This window comes from Callithrix jacchus, chromosome 13 (genome assembly GCF_049354715.1).
Source record: "Callithrix jacchus isolate 240 chromosome 13, calJac240_pri, whole genome shotgun sequence".
Taxonomy (NCBI): Eukaryota; Metazoa; Chordata; class Mammalia; order Primates; family Cebidae; genus Callithrix; species Callithrix jacchus.
The window spans coordinates 42018595-42039369 of NC_133514.1; positions in this window are offsets into that span (position 1 = coordinate 42018595).

Here is a 20775-nt window from a genome sequence, read left to right on the forward strand (position 1 = left end):
TAAAAGTATGTGTTGTGGCCGAGCACGGTGGCTCACACCTGTAATCCCAGCACTTTGGGAGGCTGAAGCAGGTAGATCACTTGAAGTCAGGAGTTTGAAATCAGCCTAGCCAACATGGTGAAACCCTGTCTCTATTAAAAATACAAAAAGTAGCCTGGCATGGTGGCACATATCTGCAGCCCCAGCTACTTCAGAGGCTGAGATGGGAAAATCTCTTGAACCTGGGAGGTAGAGGTTGCAGTGAGCTGCCACTGCACTCCAGCCTGGGTGACAGAGTACGACCCTGTCTTTAAAAAAAAAAAGTATGTGTTGTGAGTTACAGCGAATCTCCCCCAAAATAGATGTGTTGAAGTCCTAACCCCTGGTACATGTGAATGTGACCTTATTTGCAAATAGGGTTTTTGCAGATGTAGTTAGTCAGCTTAAGATGAGGTCATACTAGAGTGGACCGTAACTCTAGTACGACTGGGATCCTTGTAAGAAGAGAGACACAAGGAGAAGGCCGTGTTATGAAGGAGGTGGAGACTGCAGTGATGCATCTGCAAGCCACGGAATCACAGGTTTGCCAGTGACCACCAGAAGGCAGGGGAGGTGGGGATGGTTTCTCCCTAAGGCCCGTCAGAAACGCACCTCCCCGCAACGTCTTCTTGTCAAACTCCGGGCTCCAGAACTGTGAGAAATACATTTCTGTCATTTTAAGCCACCCAGTTTGTGATACCTTGTTACACAGTCCTAGAAAACTAATACAAGGAAGATATTAATGTTTGTACATTACCATACACAACACTCCAGACTTTATTCAGCTTTTACTTCTTTTCCCCATAATGTCCTTTTTCTGTTCTGGAATCCAATCCAGGAGACTGCACTGCATTCAGACACTGCATTTCTCCTGTCTCCTCTGGACTGTGACACTTTCTAAACTTTGTTTTCCATTATCTTAAAAGCACTGGTCAGCATTTTGTATGTATTTCTCAATTAGAGTTTCTTTGATATTTTTCCTCATGTTAGGCTAGAGATATACGGGGTTGGGTTTTTTTTTTTTTTTTTTTTTTAATACCAGAGAGGTGAAGTGCCCTGTCAAGACATCATATAGGGGATAAATAATATTAACTGGTTATATCAGAACTTCAATATATCTTGCTCTATTGGTGAAGATCGTATCTGTCAGGTCTCTGGCTGTGAAGTTACCGTGTTTCCCCTTCCATCCTCTATTCTTTGCAAGTGAGTCACTAAGTCCAGCCACATTCTAAGGGAATGGAAATAGGGAAAATTAAACTACTTTTCTGCTCATTCCACATGTCTGTCATTTCTGAGTTTGTTTCTTTTGAGTCATTTTTTCTCTCCTGACTATGGGTCACATTTTCCTGCTTCTTTGCAAACCTAATAATTTTGTGAATGTTGCTTTCTTGAGTGGTAGATTTTGTTGCATTTCTTTCAAGAGTGTTGGAGTTTATTCTGGCCTTCAAGTAAGTTATTCAGACATTAGTTGAATAGTTTGGGCTTAAAAAAAAAAAAAAACTTTTTTTTTTTTTTGAGACGGAGTTTCACTCATTACCCAGGCTGGAGTGCAATGGCGTGATCTCTGCTCACCGCAACCTCCACCTCCTGGGTTCAGGCAATTCTCCTGCCTCAGCCTCCTGAGTAGCTGGGATTACAGGCACGTGCCACCATGCCCAGCTGATTTTTTGTATTTTTAGTAGAGACGGGGTTTCACCATGGTGACCAGGGTGGTCTTGATCTCTTGACCTCATGATCCACCCACCTCGGCCTCCCAAAGTGCAGGGATTACAGGCATGAGCCACCGCGCCCGGTCAAGAAAACCTTTTTATCAGGCAGGAGGTCCAGAGGAGTTTGACTCTATATTACTTAAGTACACTGCCAAGGTGTATACCTTCTGTGGCCATTCTAGTATTAAACTCGGTTTCTCCAAGCTACCTGGTAGAAGTGAATGAGTCCCAGTCCTGTGTAAGCTCTGGGGATTCTTGGCCAGCAGCCTCTCAGCAATTGTTCTTTCCCTAGTGGTTGTTCTTTGCCCAATCTCAAGGATGCCATCCTGCTCAGCCCCCGACTCAAGAGGACCCTTCTGCACATTTCTGGAATCGCTTTCTCAGTAGTTTATTCACATCTATTCTCTGTCTCAAAAGCCTCAGCTTTCTCAGCCTCCGGAACTCCAAATCTCTGCCTCAACAGGACCACTGGGTTCTGTTGGGGTTCATTCTCCCTGCACCCTGGTTCAGAAATTTCTGGCAAGCAGAGAGCCAGAAAAACTGTAGAGCTTGCTCGCTTCATTTTCCTTCTTGCAGCAATCACTGTCTCGGGCTACCCACTACCCAGTGTCTGGCAATCGTCATTACACATGTCTTTCTTGTCCAGTTTTTCAGCTGTGCATGACAGGGACACAACTAACTGCAGATGCTGTTACCACTCACGACAGTAGTGCTTCTAAATTTTCTTTCCTTTTCTTTCTCTTTAGACAGTTTCACTCTTGTTGCCCAGGCTGGAGAGCAGTGGTGCAAACTTGGCTCACTGCAACTTCTGCCTCCCAGGTTCAAGCAATTCTCCTGCCTCAGCCTCCCGAGTAGCTGAAGTTTCCATAGTTCTTCTCTGCCTTTCATTCCCCGAGAGGGGTAACAGCTTGCTACAGTTCCTGCCTTGTAATACCTTAGGAGTCGGTTGAGCCTTTTCAGTTCTCCAGTACAACTGGAGCACTGTGTTGCTGACAGTGACTTAACTGTGATTAGACTCTCTCCATGGGAGTAATGTGTGTTTCCATCCCGTATCAGGACCACCCACCTTCCTTCAGTTGAAAAGCAGGAGATGGAGGGGAGGGCTGGTGGCTTGGTGACGGATGGTCACCTTTTTCTGCCTAAAGCAAAGGGGGCCTATAACTAGAGGGGAGGCTCAGGAACAGTTCCCAGGGGAGCCCATATGGTATTCCCTGGAGTTGAGAGACACAGGTCAGGTGTCCAACCCTTATAGTAGAGCCAGGCAGTCAGTGCATGGGTGGTCATGCGGGATGGCCAGCAATGAGAGAGTTGTCCTGGAGCACCTCTCAGGGACTGGCAGGGCCATGGAACCAGGTGCTTCCTCTGGGCAGAGCCAGTAGCTGGGCTGAAGCCACCTAAAGATCATGCTAGCCAGGCATGGTGTCTCATGCCTGCCATCCCAGCACTTTGGGAGGCCAGGTCAGGAGGATCGATTGAGTTCAGGAGTTTGAGGACAGCCTGAGCCATAGAGCCAGACCCCATCTCTACAAAATATAAAAATAAATTACCTGGGCCTAATGGTGCCCCACTGTGGTCCCAGCTACTCAGGAGGCTGAGGCAGAAGGATCACTTGAACCAGGGAGATGAAGGCTGCCATGAACCATGATCTCACCACTGCACTCCAGCCTGGGTGACAGAGTGAGACCCTGTCTCAAAAATAAACTAAATAGAATAAAATAAAAAATAAAGGCCATATTCACAAGAGTACCCTCCAGGACCAGATGGCCCCAGCAGACAAGACAGGCTGGGCCTCCAGGAGCAGGAACTGAGGGAACACTGTCACACTGAAAATGGGAGGTCCCCAAGGGAGGGGAGAGAGTGCCCAATAATTCCTAAAAGTCCCCAGAGAGAAAGCCTCGCCTAGGGCACCAACCAGCCCAGTTAGAAGGCACCTACTCGGTTCCTACCACCAGCCAAGGATGACCCCTTCACCCCTGTATAGCTCCCTACCTCCCTCTCGCCCACTTCCCAACAAGCAAGAGGGCGGGGGGGGGGGAGGAGGGGGGGAGGCGCGTTGAACTAAGTCTGGCCTGAAGCTGCCACTTTGACCTCTTTAAGTTTGGCCTAAACTTCTGTCCGTACATAGTGAGCTATAAGTTACCTGCAGGCTAAGACTACAGCCTACTCTTGTGCCAATCACCAAGTTTCCATTAATCGAAGGCAGCCAACTGTTCAAACCCTATTCCCATCAGGCAAGCTCCGCTGCACCCGCCCCGCTGCTTTTGCACCTCACTTCCGGGATCTGCTCCTCCCTTTCCGTTTTTTTTTTTTTTTTTTTTTTTTTTTTGAGACGGAGTTTCGCTCTTGTTACCCAGGCTGGAGTGCAATGGTGCGATCTCGGCTCACGGCAACTCCGCCTCCTGGGTTCAGGCAGTTCTCCTGCCTCAGCCTCCTGAATAGTTGGGATCACAGGCACGCACCACCGTGCCCAGCTAATTTTTTGTATTTTTAGTAGAGATGGGGTTTCACCATGTTGACCAGGATGGTCTCGATCTCTTGACCTCGTGATCCACCCGCCTCGGCCTCCCAAGGTGCTGGGATTACAGGCGTGAGCCACCGCCTCCGGCCTCGCTTTCCCTTTTTATCCATAAACCCTCTTCCACCAGGTGGCTGTGCCGGAGCCTCTCGGAGCCCTCTGTTCTGCTTCTGAGTCTGCCCAGTGTGTGAATCATTCTTTGTTCGATTAAACTCTTAAATTTAATGTTTCTTTTAAATTTAATGTTGTTTAAGGTTTTTCTTTTATCATGGAGAAGGAAGACACATGCGGAGACGGAAAAGACACACCCCTTCCTCTACTGCAGGTTTAGGAGGCTGTGGGGCAGGGGAGATGAAAGTTTAACTTCTAAGAACTTTAGGCAGGGCATGGTGACTCACACCTGGAAATCCCAGCACTTTTGGAGGCCGAAGCCGGCTGATCGCTTGGAGGCCAGGAGTTCAAGACCAGCCATGGCCAACATGGTGAAATCCTGTCTCTACTAAAAATACAAAAATAAGCAGGGCATGGTGGTCCACGCCTATAGTCCCAGCTACTCAGGAGGCCTAGGCAGGAGCATCCCTTGAACCTTGGAGGAGGAGGTTGCAGTGAGCCGAGATCACGCCACTGTACTCCAGGCTGGGCAAGAAAGTGAGACTCCATCTCAAACAAACAAAAAATAACAAAATAAATACTCCCTAAGATTATTCCATACTATTTGGTACAGGAAGATGAGAGGGTGTCTTAGTAGCTGCAAGGGACCAGAAAGCAATAAAATCTAAACGGGGCCCCCAGGTCAAGGATCCAGTGGAGCAGGTGGGTAAGGCAATCAGGTGGAAATCAGAAAACGATTTCATTAGTTTAGCCCCAGCCTAGCTCCTTCAGGAAGCCAGCTACAAATATTAGATACATGAAAATAGTTCGTAAGAAAAGATACAGGAGCCCAGAGTCCCAGACGAAGAGCAGGCTGTTGCTCGATCTTCCCTCAGTGCCCCTAAACCCCAGGACTTCCCTAGGCTGCCCTGAGTCCCCCAACCACAAGGCTTCCTCTGCAAGATGCCTAGAGTTCCCCAACCCCATGGCTTCCCCTGCAGGCTGCCGTGAGACACCCCACCCTATGGCTTCCCCTGCAGGCTGTCGAGAGTTCCTCCGCAACCCATGGCTTCCCCTCTAGGCTGCTGTGAGTCCCCCTACCCCATGGCTTCCCCTGCAGGCTGTCATGAGTCCCCCACCACCCCATGGCTTCCCCTGCAGGCTGTCATGAGTCCCCCACGACCCCATGCCTTCCCCTGCAGGCTGTCCTGAGTTGCCCCCCCAACCCATGGCTTCCCCTGCAGGCTGTTATGAGTCCCCCATGACCCCATGCCTTCCCCTGCAGGCTGTTAGGAGTCCCCCCGCCACCCCATGCCTTCCCCTGCAGGCTGTCATGAGTCCCCGTACTCCACCCCATGGCTTCTCCTTCAGGTTGTTGTGAGTCCCCCCCCCCATGGCTTCCCCTGCAGGTTGCCCTGAGTCCCCGTACTCCACCCCATGGCTTCCCAGCAGGTTATCATGAGTCCCCTCCCACCCCATGGCTTCCCCAGCAGGCTGTCATGAGTGCCCTCCCACCCCATGGCTTCCCCAGCAGGCTGTCATGAGTCCCCTCCCACCCCATGGCTTCCCAGCAGGCTGTCATGAGTCCCCCCCAACCCTATGGCTTCCCCTACAGGTTGCCCTGAGTCCCCCAACTCCACCCCATGGCTTTCCAGCAGGCTGTCATGAGTGCCCTCCCACCCTATGGCTTCCCCAGCAGGCTGTCATGAGTTCCCTCCCACCCCATGGCTTCATCTGCAGGTTGTTATGAGTACCCCCCCCACCCCATGGCTTCCCCTGCAGGCTGTTGTCAGTCCCCCCCCAACCCCATGGCTTCCCATGCAGGCTGTTATGAGTTCCCCACCACCCTATGGCTTCCCCTCAGGTTGCTCTGAGTCCCCCTACTCCACCCCATGGCTTCCCCTTCAGGCTATTGTGAGTCCCCCCCACCCCATGGCTTCCCCTCCATGCTGTTATGAGTTCCACCCCACCCCATGGCTTCCCCTGCAGGCTTTGGTGAATCCCCCCCACCCCATGGCTTCCCCTGCCAGCTGCCCTCAGTTCCCCCACCCATGGCTTCCCCTGCAGGTTACCCTAAGTCCCCCTACTCCACCCCATGACTGCCCCTTCAGGCCGTTATTAGTCCCCCCCCTACCCCATGGCTTCCCCTTCAGGCAGTTGTGAGTCCCCGTCCACCCCATGGCTTCCCCTGCAGACTGTTATGAGTCCCCCCAACCCCAAGGCTTCCCCTGCAGGATGTCATCAGTCCCCCCACCACCCCATGGCTTCCCTTGCAGGCTGTTATGAGTGCCCCCCCACCTTATGGCTTCCCCTGGAGGTGGCCCTTAGTCCCACCCCATGGCTTCCCCTGCAGGCTGTCATGAGTCCCCCCCCACCCCATGGCTTCCCCTTCAGGCTGTTATGAGTCCCCCCCCATGGCTTCCCCTGCAGGCTGTTGTGAGTCCCCCACTCCATGGCTTCCTCTGTGGGCTGCCCTGAGTCCCCTAACTCCACCCATGGCTTCCCCTGCAGGCCACCCTGAGTCCCCCCACCTCACCCCATGGCTTCCTCTGCAGGCTGCCCTGAGTCCCCCCAACCTCACCCCATGGCTTCCCCTGCAGGCTGCCCTGAGTCCCCCCACCTCACCCCATGGCTTCCCCTGCAGGCTGCCCTGAGTCTCCCCACTCCACCCCATGGCTTCCTCTGCAGGCTGTCGTGAGTCACCCCACCCTATGGCTTCCTCTGCAGGCTGTCATGAGTCCCCCCCACCCCATGGCTTCCCCTGCAGGCTGCCCTGAGTCCCCCCACGTCACCCCATGGCTTCCCCTGCAGGCCACTCTGAGTCCCCCCACCTCATCCCATGGCTTCCCCTGCAGGCCATTCTGAGTTCCCCACCCCACCCCATGGCTTTCCCTGCAGTCCCCCTCCTTGTGGCCTTGCCTGCAGGCTGGTGGCAGTCCTCAGCTCTAGATTTTCCCCATGACCTGAGGATACTCTCAGGGTGGAGCCAGAACCACCAGCCCTAGCTTCCACACACACCTGAAGACCTGTGGTCCCTGCCTGACCATGTGGGACCCCAGCACAGGTATGACAGGCCACCTGCACTCCAGCCAGAAAGAGGAAATAGACCAGGCGGCAGTCAGCAGCCCTCAGCAAACCATGTGAGGCTGGAACACACGTCACCCTAAGAAATGGAGCGTATTCCAGGAAGAACATCTTCAACCCCCTGTCAGGAGAGACCAGCTGTTTTTTCTGTTCAATCTGTCACAGATCTATATTTTGTAAAATGCAATTCAAATGACTTATTAGGAAAAGCTGAAAATTTATATTATTACATTATACAGACATAAAATTACTCCATCAAATTGCAATTTCTGCACTTATTTCTTCCTGAACCAGCCACAATCCGTCCACAGACCATGCTGTGAGCAGCCCCAGCCCAGCCAGGGACAGTTCATGGCAGCCAGCCCTGGCCACTGCACTGCCCAGGCAGCTGGTCATTCAAACTTGCAGGCCATTTGGTGGGCCTAAGCCATGCCTACGTGTCTCCCTGCTGGCCTCTCCAGCCTCCTTAAAGCCACTTCTGATTAGGTCAGTTGCCCTGGAGTTGGCCTTCAGCAGACTCCCAGCATGGATCCATGTCCCCCTTCTCTGCTTCCTGGGCCCTCTTCCCAACCTCGTGTATCCAGTCCCGACTGCTCTCAGCTCTGCTTCCCTGCCCCACCTTGCAAGTCCTCCCAATACCATCACTCTGAGGATTTTCAGGGGAGTTCATCCGTACTTATTTCTCATTTCACTTCCTACGCAGCGCGTGGGTTCTTATGCCGGCCTCTTACCTTCCCTGTGATACTGTAAAATACTTGGGGGCACGATTCATTTCTGACTTGTCTTTGCAAACTTCATAAGAGCTGGTCCACCGGCTACCTCCAAACCACTGACTTTTATCAGTGATTGAAAACAACGAGGCCAGGCACAATGGCTTGTGCCTGTAATCTTAATACTTTGGGAGCCCAAGGCAGGTGGATCACTTGAAGTCAGGAGTTTGAGACCAGTCTGGCCAACGTGGTAAAACCGATCTCCACCAAAAAATACAAAAATTGGCCAGGTGTGGTGGTACCACCTGTAGTCCCAGCTACTCAGGAGGCTGAGGCAGGATAATCACTTGAACCCAGGAGGCAGAGGCTGTAGTGAGCCAAGATCACACCACTGTACTCCAGCCTGGGTGACAGAGAAAGACTCTGTCTCAAAAAAAAAAAAAAAAAAAAAAAAGAGGAAGGAAGGAAGGACCGACCCTCTCCCTGAGACTGGATGGAGCCATTTGGGCAGAGAGAAACAGCTGTTTGTCTGTTCTTCTTACCTCAATTGCCAGGAAGGTCCAGGCCCTAAAGGCCCCCAGCCCAGGAATTTCCCTCAGCACTGGGGAAAAGGGTCGGTTGCTAAGTGGACACTTTGACAGGCTCTGTGCCTTCTGAGCCCTTCAGAAAACGAGGACACCAGCTGTCCCCTGTCTCAGTCGAGCAGGACGTGTCCTTTCATCCCTCCTGGGCCCCTTACTCCTTAGCAGGGTGTCAGAGCCCACTGCCAGTTGTCCCAAGATGGGGAAGCGGCCTGACAGATGGAAGATAGCTCAGTGCTGTGTGAAGGGAAATGGCTTTTGTTTCAGCCCCGGTGTGCATGGCAGGCACGAGGCTTGGTGACAGGGTGATGAGCTGTGGAAGGAATGCACCGCGAGGCTGGAACACAATCGTGCTTTGTTTTTATTCCTGCATCTGAGAATGCCTTGGACCGATGGCAGCGAGCAGGCCCAATGTGCCATATTTCATACCTACGGGCACCAGTCCCATCCCCCACCACAGAGAGGCGGCTCTTCCGCAATCCAGCCATGCTGCGCCTGCCGTGAATCACGTGGCTTCCCCCAAGTCAAAGTCGCTCCGAACAGGGCAACAGAGAAATGCAGGAAGACAGACGGCCTCGTCTGGCTCTACCTTGGAGCGGGGGGCAGCCTGGCCTCCCACAGCAGGACTGGCTTCCCTGTGTGCCTTGAAGCCTACGAGTGGGTCCCCAGCATGAACTCCTGCTGCGACAGCCCTCAGAGCTGGAGTCCTGTGCCAAGGACAGTATCTTTAGCTATGAAGGGGAGTCAAGAAAGAGAGAAAAACAGAAAGACTGAGGACAGGGGGATGGAAGGGGCCAGAGGGAGAAAATGAAGAAAGAGGATTTTAAAAAATAAAAAAAGAAAGGAAGCAACAAACTCCCATGGCACATGTATACCTATGTAACAAATCTGCACGTTCTGCACATGCATCCCAGAGCTTAAAGCAAAATGTAAAAAAAGAGAGTGTGTTCCGGGGACCCCACCCCACTTTACAAAACCACCAGGAAAGAAAAGCAACAAAAAGAATGGACAAAAAAGAAAAGATGGGGGGAAAAGTAACACATTTTTAAAGCGGGGAGAAGAGATGGCAAATAAGAAACAATGTTGGCAGTAACGGCTTTAGAGCCTCACTGATTGATACAAAAGATTTCTTAGGTAGGTTTCCTTTCCAGGAGGGAAGCCTTGGTGCAAGCCCCCTCCTCTCTTGCTGGCCAGGAGCAGGGCTGCAGAGGAAGCTGCGGGTTTTTCAGAAAAGCCCACCACTTCCTTCTCTTCCGTCTATGCAGCTAAAGTCCTGGGATCCCCAAGAAAGCAAGTTCCGAGTTCCACTCTATCCCATAGGGAGGCTGTAAAGTGGTGTCATCTCTTGGAGGAAGTCGGCTGAGCTGGCTGGAAAACGCGTGTGTGCGTGTGTGTGTGTGTGTGTGTGTGTGTATACGTGCCACACTCGCAGCGTGTCTGCAGCAGTTGGGAAATCAGAGGTCTGATCACTTTTGACTCTGATGGAGATGTTTTCCTCTTGTAATCCTCAGTGTGGTGAGCAGAAGGCAGTGGAAAACACACCCTGTGAAGTTCGTTTTTCCATTCGGAGGTCGCTGAACTGCGTAACTCAGAAATAAGGTTGTGCTGCACGCAGCCTTCAACTTACATATTCCTAGACTTTGGACAACATCTTTTGTCCCAGAAATGAGAGAAGGAACAACACTTTAATTATTTTTTATTGTGATAAAATACACATAACATAAAATTTACCGTCTTAACCCCTTCAAGTGTACAGCTTTGTGGCATTAAGTCCATTCATATTATTACGCCACCTGATGGTGCCACCATCTCTCAACAGAACTGTCGCAAAACTGACACTGCCCATTAAACAATAACTCCTCATTTCTCTTCCCCCAGACCCTGGCAACCTTCAACCTGTTTTCTGTCTCTATGCCTTTCACTACTGCAGACACCTCACGTAGTGGAATTACATAGTATTTGTCTTTTTGAGACTGGCTTATTTCACTTAACATCATGTCCTCAAGGTGCATCCATACTGTAGCATGTCAGAAATTCCTTCATTCTTGGAAAGAGCAAATACTCTTCTGGAGTATATATACGGCACAGTTTGTTTGTCCACTTGTCCACCTTTTGGCTATGATGAATAATGCTGCTCTGAGCATAGATGTCCACACATCTCTTTTAGTCCCTGATTTCAATTATTTATAGGTATACGCTCAGAAGTGGAATTGCTGGATCTTGTGGTAATTCTATTGTGAAGCTTCTGAGAAACAGCTCTACTGTTTTCCACAGTAGCTGCAGCATTTTACATTCCCACCAACAGCACAAAAGGGTTCCAATTTCTCCACATCCTTATCAACACTTGTTATTTTCTGTTGTTTATTTAAGAGACCGGGTCTCACAATGTTGCCCAGGCTGGCCTCGAATTTCTGGGCTTAAGTGATCCCCCTCCCTCGGCCTCCTTAATAGCTAGGATTATAGGTACATGCCACCACACCCAGCTAATTTCTGTTTTTGATAGTAGCCATTCTAATGGGCAGGAAGTCATACCCACTGTGGTTTTGATTTACATTTCTCTACTGATTAGTAACGTTGAACATCTTTTACTTGTTTATCCGCCATTTGTATATCTTCTTTTTTTTTTTTTTGAGACGGAGTTTCGCTCTTGTTACCCAGGCTGGAGTGCAATGGCACGATCTCAGCTCACCGCAACCTCCACACCACCATGCCCAGCTAATTTTTTGTATTTTTAGTAGAGACGGGGTTTCACCATGTTGACCAGGAAGGTCTTGATTTCGTGATCCACCCGCCTCGGCCTCCCAAAGTTCTGGGATTACAGGCGTGAGCCACTGCGCCCGGCCATTTGTATATCTTCTTTAAAGAGCTGCCTATTCAGGTTCTTGGTGAATTTTTTAATCAGGCCATTTGGTTTTGTGATTGTAATAGAGTTTTAGGAGTTCTTTATATACTCTGGGTATTACTCCCTTATGAAACGTGTGATTCCCAAATATTTTCTCCCATGCTGTGCGTTGCCTTTTCACTCTGTTGATTGTACCTTTTGATGCAAAGAAGCAATATTTTAAGTCAACTGCAATACTATGGCACTTCTCAAGATGCCATGAAATGTGAGAAAGAACAAGATAAAACCCTGCCCTGATGACTGCAAAGTGTGTGCACCCCCATCCGCCAATATCTCCGCCTACGTCACCAGAGCTCGTTGACCAAGTTAGGACATAACCCTCCTTTTGCATGACCTTCCCTATCAGAGTCTGTATGTAAGGTTCCCAGAAACCCTTTCTTTGCAGACCTATGCTAAATAGAAGGTTTTATGTTTTGGCTTCTTTATTGTTTTGTTGTCTGGGTTTTGTTTTGATGCTGGTGGTGTTTTGGTTTGTATCTCTGCCTTCTGACTATGGTTTTTCAAGTCCTGCAGCAAGGAATCTTGCAGAATTAACTTCACATAAAAGATTCAAATGAACCACTTACTCAAAAGAAAACATCCCAGGTTTGCTGGCCAGCTCAGCTCTCAGCTCTGCACCAGCAGGGATCATTCTGGAAAGTCAGTAAATGATCCCAAGGGGAGTGAGCCAGATGCAGACATTTAAAGTTCTGCAAGATAAGGACTTGAAAGCATCTTACAAGTGAGCGCTCAGCATTCAAGGTCCTGGCTCTAAGTTTTATAAGCCCTAATTCTGTTCCAGTGTCAGCCACTGGATTCTCGGCCAAAGAAGTACTGGAAAACCAGCTTTTCTTCAATTTCATTGGTATGTCAGCTGCTGACGGACATCGTTTGTGAAGCCAGACCAACCTTTACAACATCCAAATCTACTGGAATAAGTGCATCATTTTCCTTTCGTAACGGGAAAACAAAGCTAGTTTAATGGAAGACGACGTCAACCCAATAGTGCCAACAGGGGGTCAGGGAGAGGCTTCCAGGCAGGGACAGGAAAGGTCCTGGAGTGCTGCCCAACTCTCCCCACTTTGGAGTCACTTGCCTTTCCCCAGGGAGCCCCAGCAGCCATGCTCTGCCACACTCTGAAGTCCAATTGGTTCAATTCATTCCTCTTCTTTCTTAACCACCCTGTACAAGTTTCTTGAGTTTAAGGCATGTGCAAGGCACTGTACTGAGGACAATGGCAGTGGGGAGGGAGACACAGAGCTGATATACACAGCCGCTGTCCTCACGGTGCTGACAGACAGGTGGAAGTGATGAAGAGACATTGAAAAAAAAGAGTGGTTCATACAGGCCAGATGGGGTGGCTCACACCTATAATCCCAGCCCTTGGAGAGGCCAAGGCAGGCAGATCACCTGAGGTCAGGAGTTCAAGACTAGCCTGGCCAACATGGCAAAACCCCTGTCTCTACTAAAAGTACAAAATATTAGCCTGGTGTGGTGGGAACCTGTAGTCCCAGCTACTCAGGAGGCTGAGGCAGGAGAATCTCTTGAACCTGGGAGGCGGAGGTTGCAGTGAGCCAAGATCAAGCCACTGCAGTCCAGCCTGGCAACAGAGTGAGACTCCATCTCAAAAAAAAAAAAAAAAGAAAAGAAAAGAATAGGTGATTAATGCAAAGCAGGCTTGGTACCACAATTTAACGTTCCACTGGACACCAAGTATAGTAGGGGCTTGTAGGAGAGGGGCCAGTGAGGAGAGGAAGTCCCAGTGGCCTGGTGCTGGAGCCACATTGCACACCCACACACCAACACAAACAAGCACACATCCCAGTGCCAACACCCACACACGCTGACACTGATACACGCCCACACATACACAGACACCCGAACATACACACACACTCACCCTAAAAAAGGCATGTGCTCTTCTCACACCAGTGCATTTTTTTTTTTTTTTTTTTTACATTCCTCTCCTAAAAGAAATGATAAATGGGTTGGGCATGGTGGCTCAAGGCAGGAAGATTGCTTGAGTTGGAGACCAGCCTGGGCAACATTGCAAGATGCCCTCTCTACAAAAAATACAAAAATTAGCTAGGCATGGTGATGCACTCCTGTAGTCCCAGCTCTTTGGGAGGCTGAGATGGAAGGACTGCTTGAGCCCCGGGGTTTGAGGCTGCAGTGAGCTATGATCACACCACTGCACTCCAGCCCAGGGAAACAGAGCAAGACCCCATGTCTTAATAAATAAATAAATAAATAAGAAATGATAAATGGGCAAAAGCCCAGGGCGTCCTAAAGCAGTTTGGAGGCCCAAGAAGACACCGTGGCTGAATTTATAACATGCCACCAATGTCACCATCCCTTGCCCCATTCCAGACAGGTTCCATGTGCACCCTATGAAAAGCAAACCCCAAGTTCCTGGAGGGGTTTGTAAAGGAGTAGATTAATGTTCATGGTAGGTAGTTGCTAGAATTTCAGGTGAAGAAGAGAAGCGCCAAGCTCAGGGTGTTTTTTGCAGAATTCGAAGTCCTCTCTGCAGATGTACATTTATTCCTGTAAGTGGATGCTGGGCTTTCGTTTTATGTACCCTGGCTCAATTTCAACACAGGTCAAGTTCAAATGCTTTGTGCAGCGTGGACAGTGATGAGCCTTGAGGAAATCCAGGTGGTTCTGATTAGGTCTGGAAGCACATAACTCGTGCAATAGAGAACCCAATCAATTCCAAAGGTCTGGGTCCCTGTTACTGCCTGCTGGGTCCAAGTTTCATTCCTGCTGGAATGTAACTTCCCAATCAAAGAAAAAATCTTTGATTCCTTCTCTCTACCTACCCTCCCCACAAAAAGTCACCAAGAAAAAAAAAAGGCTGGCTTGGATTCGAGGCTCCAGAGGTTTGTTTGGACATCACCCACCCTTTGTAAATCAACATTTTAACGAGTTAAGTGCACATGAATCAGAAACACAAGGGTCACATTTCCTCTGAAATACTTGGGGGTGGGGGTGCAAAATGCACTCCAAATTTAGTCTCGTCCAGCATCAGGAGTCAAGCCAGGCCCTTGTCAAGTCTCTCTCATCCCAGTGTTTGGCGCAGCAGCCAGGACCAGCTCCCCCAGCCATCCTCAGCTGGATCAGGACTGAGCTGAGTGGTGCTCACATGCCCTGCCAGCCGCACCACTAGGATAATCCATGCCAACCCCACAGAATGGGAGGCAAGAGATACTGAGAACAATGAAAGGGTCTGACGCAGAAATTTCAGTAGGAAACAAGCAATTACATGAGAACAAACATTTCCAGCGCCACTGACAACAACTGGAACACAACAGATTATAAAAATGAGAGCAACAAATTCAGACCGGGGCAGCTTGCACCTTAAAACAAATTGTCCCCCTGGGACAGAGTTGTGACCCTCTCCCGGGACAACTGTGTGGCTGTGTGTGTGTGTGTGTGTGTGTGTGTAACACATGATTTTGACTAGACTTAAAAGCCGGATCTCTTATCCCTGCAGTAGAAACACCTTCTCCTGAGCAAACTGGTTTCCATCCACCAGGCAGGGAGGAAACAGAAAACTGGAGAGGATCTTCTCTGGCTCTGCTGGAGGTTCAGTCTCAGGATTGTGGGATAATGTACACAGCAGGGGAAAAGAACCGTCTTCACCAGCTCAGGGCAGAGGCAGGTTTCTAATAAAGAGGGCCTAGGAAATAAATATTTTGCGGGGAGCCAAATGGACCAGAACACACCAACTTTCCTTGTTTTCCTCATCAAGATCCACAGCACAGTCAAGCTGGTTTCTAGAGTTTGAAAGGTAAAATCATTTCCTTCCCTCGGCTGAGTGAAAATCAGGGCAAGTCTCTGGGTCCTTGTGCACACCTCCTCAGTCTCCATTATGGGATGCCTTCCTCTTCCATCCCCAGCCTGTGTTTCTCATGCATAGCTGTCAGTTCTGGCACTGTAGGGAGGAGGCATCTGGAAATAAGGCGGCAGCCTGGGGAAATCTGGAGAAGATGCAGGGAGTTTCTGCGGCGGTGGTTGGCAACGGGGGAGCAGAGCTAGCAAGTCTTCACGCTGACATACATTGCAGTTTACAGGCTGGTGCTTATTTTTTTCTCTGGCCGACTGCTGGCTGCCTCTTGCTCCTCCTCTTCTGTAGGTGCCTTGGGGCCTCCTTCAAGCCTGGCCCAGCTCGGAGCCCGATTTGCACTGCTAGGAATCATAGAGTAACCTGCCGAGCCTAGCAGCCAAATTTGGATTCCCATGGCCTCAACCCTTGGGAGGGAGCATTGACCCCAGAGGAATCCAGCTAATTTTGTGGAACTCACCCTGGTTGTCCTTGGGCCACATTGTGAAATGGGCGCCTGGGTTGTGGATTGGGTTGTGGCATGTGATCTCTTTATTCCTTCAGATGACAGGCCTACTCATCTAATTGATGGGGCAGGATTACCCAGATCTGCATAAGCTCCCCAGAGAACTAGGCGGCAAAAATGGAAATTGAGGCCCCCCAAACCACCCTTCCACCCTCAATCCATTCCCAGGTACAAACAATGACAGCAGATGTGAGTGCAAATCATTAAAAAGTGCAATAGTTGGCCAAGGAGGGTGGCTCATGCCTGTAATCCCAACACTTTGGGAGGTGGAGGCGGGAGGATTGCTTGAGCCCAGGAGTTCGAGACTAGCCTGAACAACATAGTGAGACTTGTCTTTACAAAAAAATTTAAAAATTAGCCAGATACAGTGGTTCATGCCTGTAGTACCAGTTAATCAGAAGGCTGAGGTGGAAGGATTTCCTGAGCCTGGAAGGTTAAGGCTGCAGTGAGACAAGACCACACCCCTGCACTCCAGCCCAGGTGACAGATCAAAACCCTGACTCAAAATAAATAAAACTAAAATAAAAAGTGTAATAGAGATGGGATCATCTCTATTATGCAAAGCATTTTAGCAGAACCTCCTGTTTTCTTTCTAATTCTCTTCCTTAGAAGGAAATTTAATGTGCAGTTTGGGTTTTTTTTTATTCCAATAGATGCAGGGGTACAGATAGTTTTTGGTTACACGGAAGATTGTATAGTGAAGTCTGGTCGTTTAGTGTAACTGTCACCCACACAGTGCACACTGTACCCAGTAGGTCATTTCTCATTCCTCATCCTACTCCCACCCTCTGCTCTTGTGAGTCTCCAATGTCCATTATACCACTCTGGGCCGGCCACGGTGGCTCACACCTATAATCCCAGCACTTTGGGAGGCTGAGGCAGGCAAATTGCTTGAGCTCAGGAGTTCGAGACCAGCATACCACTCTGGTGCCCCCGTGTGCCCGCAGCATACCTTCCACTTATAAGTGAGAATATGCTAGTATTTGCTTTTCTGTTCCTGAGTTACTTAGCATAGTGGCCTCCAGCTCCATGCAAGTTGCTGCAAAAGACATGATTTCATTGTTTTTGGCTGAGTAGTATTCCATGGTATATATATTCCACATTTTCTATATTCACTCATTGGTTGACGGGCACTTAGGTTGTGAATTGTACTGTAATGAACATACAGGTGCAGGTGTTTTTTGATATAATGCCTTCTTTTCCTTTAGGTAGATGCCCAGCAGTAGGATTGCTAGATTGGATGGTAGTTCTATTTTTAGTTCATTGAGAAATCTCCATACTGTTTTCCATAGAGGTTATACTAATTTACATTCCCTTCAATGGTACATTGAAAAAGCATTCCCTTTTCACTGCATCCATGCCGACAAGTTCTGGCTTCTGATTGCATTATTTACATGTAAGCCCTGACACCCAGGGATCTCAGAGAACCTGGAGCCCTGGATCCCACCCTGCCAGCCAACAGGCAGGCTTCCTGAGGGTACACAGCTCTAAGACTGTGGACTCAGGCACTCCAGGGAAGGAGGAGGTAAGAACTCCTTAGGGCTTGCAACTGCCACATCAAAATTTAGCTGAAATCCTGGGAATTGGATCCTGACTCCTTCCTCACCAGCCCCCATCCGCCAGTCATGTTGCTCCGGTGATGGGAAGGTCATCCTAATAACCGCATGGTGGGGTTGAGCTATGAAAAAATTCCTGGCCCCTTTCTCCTTCTTCCCACCTCCTCCTTCTCCCCTTAAACACACACACGTGCAGCTTTCCCTTCCTTTATTTAAGCAAACAACTCTCTCCATGATTAGGTACAAACCCCTTTGTATCTGAATAGTCCACAAATGGATGAAGACACAGGAGTTTTCGGCTCCTATTCAGAGCTTGTTCTGGTGCTCATCTTCTCCAAACCTGCAACAAGTGACCTCCCTTAGACCTTGCTGACAGCAATTCCTACCTTCTGCTCCCATAGTAAATCAGCCAAGGCGACAGGCTGTCCTCAATGCATCTGGAGTGGGATTTTCCCTCCAAAGACGTCAATTTCCCCTTTCATGGCTCCTCCCATAACCTGAGTTTGAAACTGGCCAGACATGAGCAAATGGAACAGGAAAAGTCCCAATTATGTTGGCAAATTCCTATATAACTTCAGCTGTCCAGGTAAATACCACCAGTTGGTTAACTCCACCAACCCTTGGTGGGTCTGGGGATGCCAGCTGGACACTGGAAAGTTTGGTAAAGGGCACAGTCCAGAATGCTAGTAGGTGCGGGGGGGATGTGCAGGGGGAGGAAGGAACCTGTGAGTTCCCATAATGAGCACAGTCTAAGGGAAAAGAATCAACCCTTGAGTCTGGGACAAGAATGAAATCTAATGGGTGGGTTGAGAAGATCAGACCCAACTTTGGGTTTATAAGCGTGACTCTGGTTCGATTTTCTTCCCATTCCAAAGCATATCAATATTTAGAGTCCCTAGGAGATGGGCTGTGCTGACCTTAGAGATGGTGACACTGTAACATGGGTGAGGATGTGCCTGAAACCATCGGCCATTCTCTTTACTGTTAGAGCTTCCCTACCCAAAGTACACTCTGCACACTGACAGTTTCACAGCTTCAGCCTCACCTGGATACCCAAGGAACCCTGGTACATATATGCTACGGAATACTACACAGCCATAAAAAGGAACAAAATCATGTTCTTTGCAGTCACATCCAAATGCCACGTTCTTACTTATAAGTGGGAGCTAAATAATGGGTCCACACGGACATAAAGATAGAACAGACTCTGGGGACTCCAAAAAAGGGAAGGGAGAAGAGGGCAAGAACTGGTCCTATTAGGTACTATGTTCGTTACCTGAGTGATAGAAGCCCAGATCTCGGTATCATGCACTACACCCTGCAACAAGGCTGCACATGTGCCCCTAAATCCAAAATTCATATTTAAAACTTTTTAAAGATTATTCAAGTGTTAATATGGCCAACTAGTAGTTTGCAAAAAGAATAATTATATAAAGTGATCTTTGGATTCAGAAAAATAAGCTTTTTTGGTATTAAAAGCATTGTTGAGTCATGTGTACTTTAGGTACTTAAGGATTATTTGACAAAGCTCCATTGGATAGGCCATGTTTGTCTTCATACAAATAAAACCAGAAAAAAAAAGAAAAGAAATGCAGAATTCAAGCCCACCTCAGACCTACCCAAGAGAATCAGCATTTTAATGCTGGTCCTCTAATGACTCACATACATATTAAAATATGAGAAACACTCCCTGGATAGCCAAATGTACCCAGCTATCAGGAAAGAGGGCTCATTCCCTCTGCATTTAACTTGCCTCTATTGACTGATGCCAGGTAAGACGAACTCACGGAGCTTCAGAAAGGACTGCGGCAATATGAAGAGTGGGTGTGGGGAGAGGAAGACAATAAAATGACCTCCTGCCTTTCATCCCCAAGCCACACAGGTCCTGTGAGAATGTTCTGCAAAGTAAGCGCCTGTGGACTGCTGGCATCAGAGAAACCTAGCGCCTTGGTTCTAGAGCCCCTTTACCAACCGTCCCAAACTTTCCCAGTCCGGATGTCTGGGGGTGGGAGCCCAGACCTGCATGTCAGCAAGCTCCCCTTGGTGATACTCACATAGGCTGAAATTTAAGAATGATTCTCCCTCTGCCCTTCAATTCCTGTTGAATGATTAGTGCAGTGTCCCTCCCTCAGGAGCAAAGGCGAATTGCTAGACTTTTGGACCCAAGGTGGAGAGATAACCTTTGAAGTTAAGACCAACCTAAGTCTGTAATCCTTCGTCTTTTATACCTTCTGCCTAGGGGAGCACCAAAATTGCTCATTAAAGAGGTGTAGGTCCCATGCAGCTTGAGAACAAGCCTGTGGTTCCAAGTGCTGCCAGCATCTCTGCAGTACAAGCCTCAAGCAGGCCTGAGCCCTGGGTACCCCAAACTCCATGGTGACTCCAGCAGCTGGAGCTGAGATACCTTTGCACACACTTCATCTTCCTTTTGCAGACTTAAAAAAAAAAAGGGAAATGGTGATCATGGTGGTGGGCTTCAGTGGGTGGTGACAATGACATCTCCATCCAGCCTAACTAAATGTCCTTGCTTCTTAACCACAGGGGAACTAAAAGGAAAAATACGGATGTTTTCCTTGGCTGGGCTAGCATCTCACCATTTCACCAGTCAGGTCCATTTAGTACGTGAGAATCTCTCCGGACTAGAGCATGCCTTTGATATAATGTTTACAAGTTTTCATAACACGCCTTAAAAAAAAAGTTGTATCCCTGTGCTTGAATGTGGATTTGGGTAACTTGGGAATATTTTATCACTTCTGGGTAAAACTGTCAGTTGTCTGTGGTTTGGAGGTGACTTATTGATCTGGGTCCTACGTTCACTGAAGTCATCACTGTAATTGTTTGCAGAATTAGAAGTCACATGGAAGAATTCCTTAAGCAAGAGGCACAGAACCTAATATGAAACAGCTTGGGCTGGGCAGAGCAGCACTCTGAGTTCAAGGGGAAGCTTGGTGGGGAACGCAGACGTCATACCTACGCAACTGGGATGCAGGAGCCCCCGTTTCTCATTCCAACCAGGCGAGTGACCTGGGAGTTCCACATTAGTTGGGAAATCCCAGCCATATCCCCATCTTATGCTAACAGGGTGGATGGATGTGTTCTTCTCCAAGGCCTCCTGTGGGTCTAAGACTCCAGATACAAACAAGTTTTCCAATTCTAGTTGGTAATTCTAACATTGAGTTGAGCCGGAGGAGAAAGAGCATGTTTTCACAAGAAACATGGAAAAGAAATTCAGGCAGGGCTGAAAGCTACATTCTTGTAGAGCAAGCATTTAACCTTCTT